Here is a 7,110-nt window from a genome sequence, read left to right on the forward strand (position 1 = left end):
TTCGTCCCTTCGTCTGTCCGCACTTTTCTCAATAACTACGCCTTGGAACTTTTGGAAATTTTGCACAAACATTAAACATGATATAAGAAATTAAAGAAGTAACATAACAGATTTTTCCGGATAAAATCCAGTCCCTCTCAAGGTGTGCCTTTTGTGTTAAAATGGCTAAAGTTGACACTTTTGTGGTTATTAAAAAAAAAAAAAATTGATGACTTAGATTTTTATAAAACTGTCTGAAAAGTTGTGACTAACTGATTTCTATAAAATTGTTTTTTGCTTATACTTCGCGATAACTTTTGAGTGTGCTCAAGGAGTTCTTTTAGGGCTAATGAAAACACTCCAATTTGGAGACTATTTTACCACATTTGTCCAAAAATTTTCCATGTATGTCTATTTAGCAGTTTTGCATGATACTGAACTCAAATTTAAATATGCTAAGGCTTTGAGGACTTTTGGGTGGGTGAGCAAATGATAGACTTAGTCATTTCTTTTTTTTTTGCATGGTGGAGAACTTAAATTTACATATGTTAAGGCCTAAAATTGCGCAGTTTGTTCATTTTCATCAGGATTTGACGTTCCCTGGGGTCTTTTGGGGCTAAACGGGGTACAGTGGGGAATGCTGAACTTAGTCATTTTTTTATGCCTCGTTCACTGTGGACTCACGGGAGACCATGCATGCTTCACTTGTTTGCTTTTTTGTTCGTTCTTAATACATTTTATTTCTTCGTTATTTCCAGACCACCAGGAAGCGAAACAAGAGGACAGGTGACATCAACCCAACAGGATAAGATTCCATGGTTGAGGACCTCAACTATTAAAAATAGTATTTTAAAGGCATGCTCCAAGAAGAGTAAGAAAAAAAGAGACCAGTAGTGGAAGAAGAGGAGAGACCACAAACGGCAAAGGGCTGCAACAAACATTTCGCTATCAGGCACCATATACATCAGCGACATCTGTAACATATCCTGCCGATACAGGATAGGTTTGCACAGTCACAGCAAACACTGCAATTAGGCAACAGATTAACCTGAGGCGCAGAACACCATTTTCCCATGAGACAGACGGATGCCAACATTTCCTTATCAAATAGTTATAACTATATAACATGAACACACCTTCTTTCTTAGAACTGCACGCCTGTGGAACTCTGTTCCGTCTGCCTGCTTCCCTCCTGACTACAACTTGGATGTCTTCAAGTCCAACGTAAACAAATTTCTGATGAACCGCCCCCTTAAGTAGACACTTTAAATATCCACACTAACGTACTGTACTTACAATAACCCTTATACCTGAGTGGCTTCCGGGCCTTGATAAGTGGTGACCACCTTGTAAAACAAAAAAAACAAAAAAAAATTACATTTTTCTCTATCGTTATTGTTATAGTATCTGTTTGACTGCGCTCCACTTTCTATATCAGTGTTTAAAATTAAACAAAAATTCCACGAGCAAAGTTTTTTTTCCTAAGACTGTCTGTCTGTGAACACAATGCCGCGAGGCTGTTTCCCAGTTAACTATAACATGGTCGTTTTAAAATCTAATGCAAATAAGTTCTTGTTGAGTCGTCCTTTTAAATAATCAAACTTTACCAAGGTTCCATCTTCACAATGTTGTCTCACAGACTATCCGACACTCATTAACCCTTTTCCTCAAGTGGCCCTTGGGCCTTGATAAGCAGTGACCCCTAGTAAAAAATGACGCTTATTTTTTACTTATATCTTATTTGGCCATTCCCTTTATTTCCTTGTTTTCCAGTTCCCATTCTTTCCTTCTTTCTAAAATGAAACCCGTCCCCATTTCTGCTAGACCTATTTTATCTCCCATTCAGAATCTTTCTCCTTTAAACATTCAGCTTCCGAAGAAACATTCAATGGAATACATTTTTTCTAACGAAATAACTAGCGGCATTGAACGGCAAAGCATTTATGCAAGTTCCATCAGATTGGAACGTTGCGACTTCAAGTCTCTATAAGCAACAGTGTTCGCTGGCAGCAATCCAGAAAAAAGATGCTATACATATGCTTGTCGTTTATATAGAAATAAAAACAAAAATAATCATGTTTCAGAATTCTTGAGATGAGAATTGATAATCTATATATTAATACAATAGCGTGTGTGTTATTTTGTGTGTCACGCTTACATCTTGTTCTTCCGAGTGACTGTCATTTAATTGTTGTGACCTTCCATTTCTTGTAATAAATAATTTTACCAAAACTTCTTCATAAGTTTTGGTTTCGGTTTCGATTATAGCTGATAGCACTCAAATTATATATATATATATATATATATATATATATATATAAGAAAATTAACTCTGCAATAATAATATATGAAATTTGCAAAAATTAAAATATCATATTTAAGCGTATTTTACGACTGAGCTACGCCGGGCGTCTCTGTTAGCTTAGATAAATATTTTTGCAATTTTAACAAAAGACCTACAATAATATCAGGGCATCTCCATTTACAGCGAACATCCACAAAATGCCAACATCAATATATTAGATATGAAAGAGTGGATGTATGTATCATTTGGATTGGTCTGACTACTGTTCTCATATTGGGTGTTAATCTCACAACGTTTCGGCCTATGTAATCTTCATCTTTCTTCCAGTGTATCTCTACAAAATCTATAATCGTTGAACGGTTGAGACAGTGATCTGAATGAGCGAAATAATACATATCAATCCTTATTTAAAAAAAAAAAATCAGAAACATTATATCAAATCGGATTTGAATTATTACAAAAATTGAAACGACTCTAACCCTAACCGTAACGCTCATTACATGACATAAATGAACCACACATTTGGAATTCTAACAACTATGATTCACTAGAAAACAAATTCTTTTCACCAATCATCAATAAGAACCATTGACAAGATACGTCTAGAGGAGAATGGAAGTTACAGCGGCTAAAACGTTGTGAGAATAGCAGCCAGGATGTAAACAATTAGACCGAACAATCCAAATAATAATAAAATAATAACAATTAACAATAAAGAAATATGCCGCTTAAACAGGCCTTTCTGAATTTTGAACCAAATATATATATTTCTAATGCTAATGCATAACCGTTTATTAAAGCCCCCCCCCCAAAAAAAAAGCATTAATGAAATGACTAAATTATCAGTTGGACAATGAAAATTATGATAGATGAATGGAACGAATGACGACGATATATGACACGTATTTATCGCCATTTTGATTAAATACGATAATGTTGTAACATGCAGGGAAGCAATTCCATGATAACATGATTTCTGAGTAAGAATGTTGTGTGTAGTCTGATTTTAATGTATATATTTCTATAACTAATTACAACTATTCACCTAGTTTTCTTACTGTTTTTTTCGATATAAACAAGATAAAGTGCTACTTAAACGTAAGCGGCTACTATTTGGAATCAAATTTATAAGGATGCTATGTAGGGAGTTGAGCAGCAACATGTGTATATATATTATTCCTTAATTGGAATTCATTTTTTGAGATGAGCATTATATATATTAAGTGATTTTTTTTTTATTTCGGACTACTAGTCTCATCTTTATTAGTTGTTGTTTTTTCATCGTTCATTGGATTGTTTATTCACAACGTTTCGGCCAACTAATTCCTCTGGCCTTCGTCAGGTGGACAACAACTACGGATGTCAGTGATGACTGAGAATGCAGTTAGGAGATTCGAAGTTCCTATCCGTCGCGGCTACGACCTGACGAAGGCCAGAGGAATTAGTTGGCCGAAACGTTGTGAATAAACAATCCAATAAAAGATGAAAAAACAACAACTAATAAAGATGAAACTAGTAGTCCGAAATAAAAAAAAATAAATTAATATAGCGACATGTGTATTCAAACTACAATTGAATTTATACATGTCACTCCCGACTGCATCTGGTAACGAGAGAACCAACCAATCACTCTGGTGAACATTAAAGTCACCAAACACATGTACTTGGGCGCTAGTATTTAAGGAGAGTGCTGAATCTATACTGTCAGAGACATGGTTCATTAGACTACAGCCCTACTTCAAGGGATAACGGCAGAGAAAATATAAGTAACTAACGCTATGTTGCAAGTTTAGCCTAAAACATTTGAAGGCCTAATCGCCTGATTTTAATTTGGATTCTCTCGTCAAGGGGAGAGTGCTACAAATATAGACTTCAAGTCCGTGCATGTATCTGTCTGAGTCTTTACAGCAAAGGGAGAGATAACTAGATATATCTAAATAGTTAGAGGGAATAGATGAGTGTAGGTTAGTTTCATTAAGCGCTAAGATATCCGAGGAATTTGCTAAGAGAAATGATTCTACATCGTCCAAGTTAGTTCTAAGTTCACAGATATTTGTTAATCCTATCTTCAAGGGAGAAGGCAAGTTAGTTTTGTTGGAGTGTGCGTCTGGTTTGATCGTATTGTTTGAGCTGTCATTTTCTTTAATAGTTTCAGTTTTAAGATGTGAGCTGTTAGACATAGTGGGTGACACATAAAAAGACTATAGCCGAGTCTTCATCTGCAGAATTGTGGTCTCGAGAAAGCCTAATCGGAGATGGGTGCAAGGTCTGTTTCTATACGTATCATGGTAGCACAATATCCTGATAAGTCCTCCTCACATAATAAGTACAAAATATGTAGTTATATAGTGTAGAGACAATTGAACATTACTGAATGTAGTATGAAAATCGATCTATAACATAGTATATCTCCTTATATCATTTGATATGTACGCATGATTATATATATATATATATATATATATATATATATATATATATATATATATAACTACTTCATTTACTCACATAAAATTAATATATGAAAGTATAAATTTATGCGTAAACTTTAAGTATTTACTTCAAAAGTGCTCAATACGTAGGTAGAGCTAGTTAGTAAATTATAAAATATATACGGCGATTAAGCTACACTGAATATTCCGCGTTTCATCCACTTTAGGACTCCAAGCATATGCGCCTGAAGAGTCCTAGAGTGGATGAAACGCGGAATATTCAGTGTAGCTTAATCGCCATATATATTTTATAACTTATTATATATATATATATATATATATATATATATATATATATATATATATATATATATATATATATATTACGGAGTGATAGCTTAACCTAGTCAGTACTAAATGGGTGACCATTTGGGATTCCAGGTGCTGTATGTGCTCTCTGGTTATCTCGGCATTGTTTCCAATCGTCCTGAACTTGTCCTTGCCACTGAAATCAAACAGTGTTGATTTAGAAGAGGTGTGGTTGGTAATTGCGCAACCCCTGCCACACAATTACATTCGCAGCTGCCCTTACAGGGGGTATCCTTTGTCTTCCGAGACTGAACGGAAGCATTGATGTCGATGGAGTGAAAGGCGCCTTGTGATTTAAACATTATTCCATTTATATTATTTACTGTTTATTTGTTTCAACCTATTGCACCTATAGCGTTCCAGCTTATTCTTATACCATTCACTTACTTTCTACATGACTTAATATGTGACCCCCCCTAAAAACAAATATAAAATAAATAAAAGCATTGATTTAATTCGTATTTTTTCATATTGATGCAAGAATTTACATCAGACGTTCAAAATATCCTTCTCCTGATTAATTCCTGGCTTAATGCTTAGTGAAACATGTACTTTGCGAGAATTGAATATTTGAAATGAGTTGCAAATATTTTAATTAAATTTTCGAACCTGAAGTCTGAGTTTTAACAATGCTTCATTTTTTTTCAACCAAACATTGCGACGAATTCGAATATGTATTTCATTAAATAGTTTTCTTCGTTTTACACATTTTATATATTTTATCCAGTTCAATAGCTTCTCCTAAGATAGTAGTCTATAAAGAATTTGGAGCAATATTCACTCTAGCATTCAGACCTCATCTCACTGCCACACATGTTCAACGGAAAGCTTCATCATAACAAGGCCGATAGCCATTAGTCGCTTGCTCTCATGTAATGAATGAATGCGTGAATTTAGGATTGACATGAAATTCTTAAAGATAAACTAAAATGACTGAAAAATGGGCTGAAATGACTTAAATAAATAAAAAGTAAATGACTTATAATGACTTTAGTGAACTTAAGGATGAATTGAATACTTAAAAAATAACTGGAATCCTTCAAAAACAACTTGAATGATCTGGAATGGCTTTGAGACTGACTGGTTGCAAAGTGGGCGATCATTTTACATTAAATTAATACAGAAAAGTGATCCCCCACTTTATATCACAATAAGTACAGCATGTAGTAAGAACATATACTACACTTTGATCTTGGCCAAAAGGCCAAGAAAAGGGTATTTATTTGCTTCCCCACCGAGCAAATTATTTTTAATGTGAGGAGTCAAGGGGAAATAGGAACCAACTCCCCGGGGAGTAGGGGAGCTGGATAGTGACAATTGGTATGAAGGGTTGCTCCTACATTGGCCAAGGTTTTATATGTGGGGTGGGTATTTATTTGTTCCCCCACCGAGAAAATTAGGCACAAGAAAGATTTTTAATGTGAGGAGTGAAGGGGAAATGGGGGCCAGCTCCCCGGGGAGTAGTAGAGCTGGATAGTGACAATTGGTATGAAAGGGTTTCCCCTCCATTGACCAAGGTCTTATATGTGGGGTTTCCCCCACATATGGTCTTTTCTTGCAGTATCTGCCGGAACAGATACTACACTTTGATCTTGCCCAAAAGGCTAAGAAAAGGGCATTTATTTGCTCTCCCACCGAGCAAATTAGGCACAAGCCGATTTTTAATGTGAGGATTAAAGGGGAAATGGGGACAAACTCCCTGGGGAGTAGGGGAGCTGGATAATGACAATTGGTATGAAGGGTTGGTATTTATTTGCTCCCCCATCGAGCAAATTAGGCACAAGAAAGATTTTTTATGTGAGGAGTGAAGGGGGAATGGGGACCAACTCCCCAGGGAATAGGGGAGCTGGATAGTGACAATTGGTATGAAGGGTTGCCCCTACATTGACCAAGGTTTTATATGTGGAGTTGTCCCCACATATGGTCTTTGCTTGCAGTATCTGCCGGAACAGATACTATACTTCGATCTTGGCCAAAAGGCCAAGAAAAAGGTATTTATTTGCTCCCGCACCGAGCAAATTAGAC

The 7,110-nt window shown here is 35.7% G+C and overlaps 1 pseudogene; it reads right to left on the minus strand.

The window, feature by feature from the left end:
• Positions 1-6,089: 6,089 nt before the first annotated feature.
• On the minus strand, positions 6,090-6,302 carry LOC145292526 (U2 spliceosomal RNA; annotated as a pseudogene).
• Between the last annotated feature and the right edge of the window lie 808 nt (positions 6,303-7,110).

Source organism: Euprymna scolopes, chromosome 13, assembly GCF_053919585.1.
Source record: "Euprymna scolopes isolate OS-2025 chromosome 13, ASM5391958v1, whole genome shotgun sequence".
NCBI lineage: Eukaryota > Metazoa > Mollusca > Cephalopoda > Sepiida > Sepiolidae > Euprymna > Euprymna scolopes.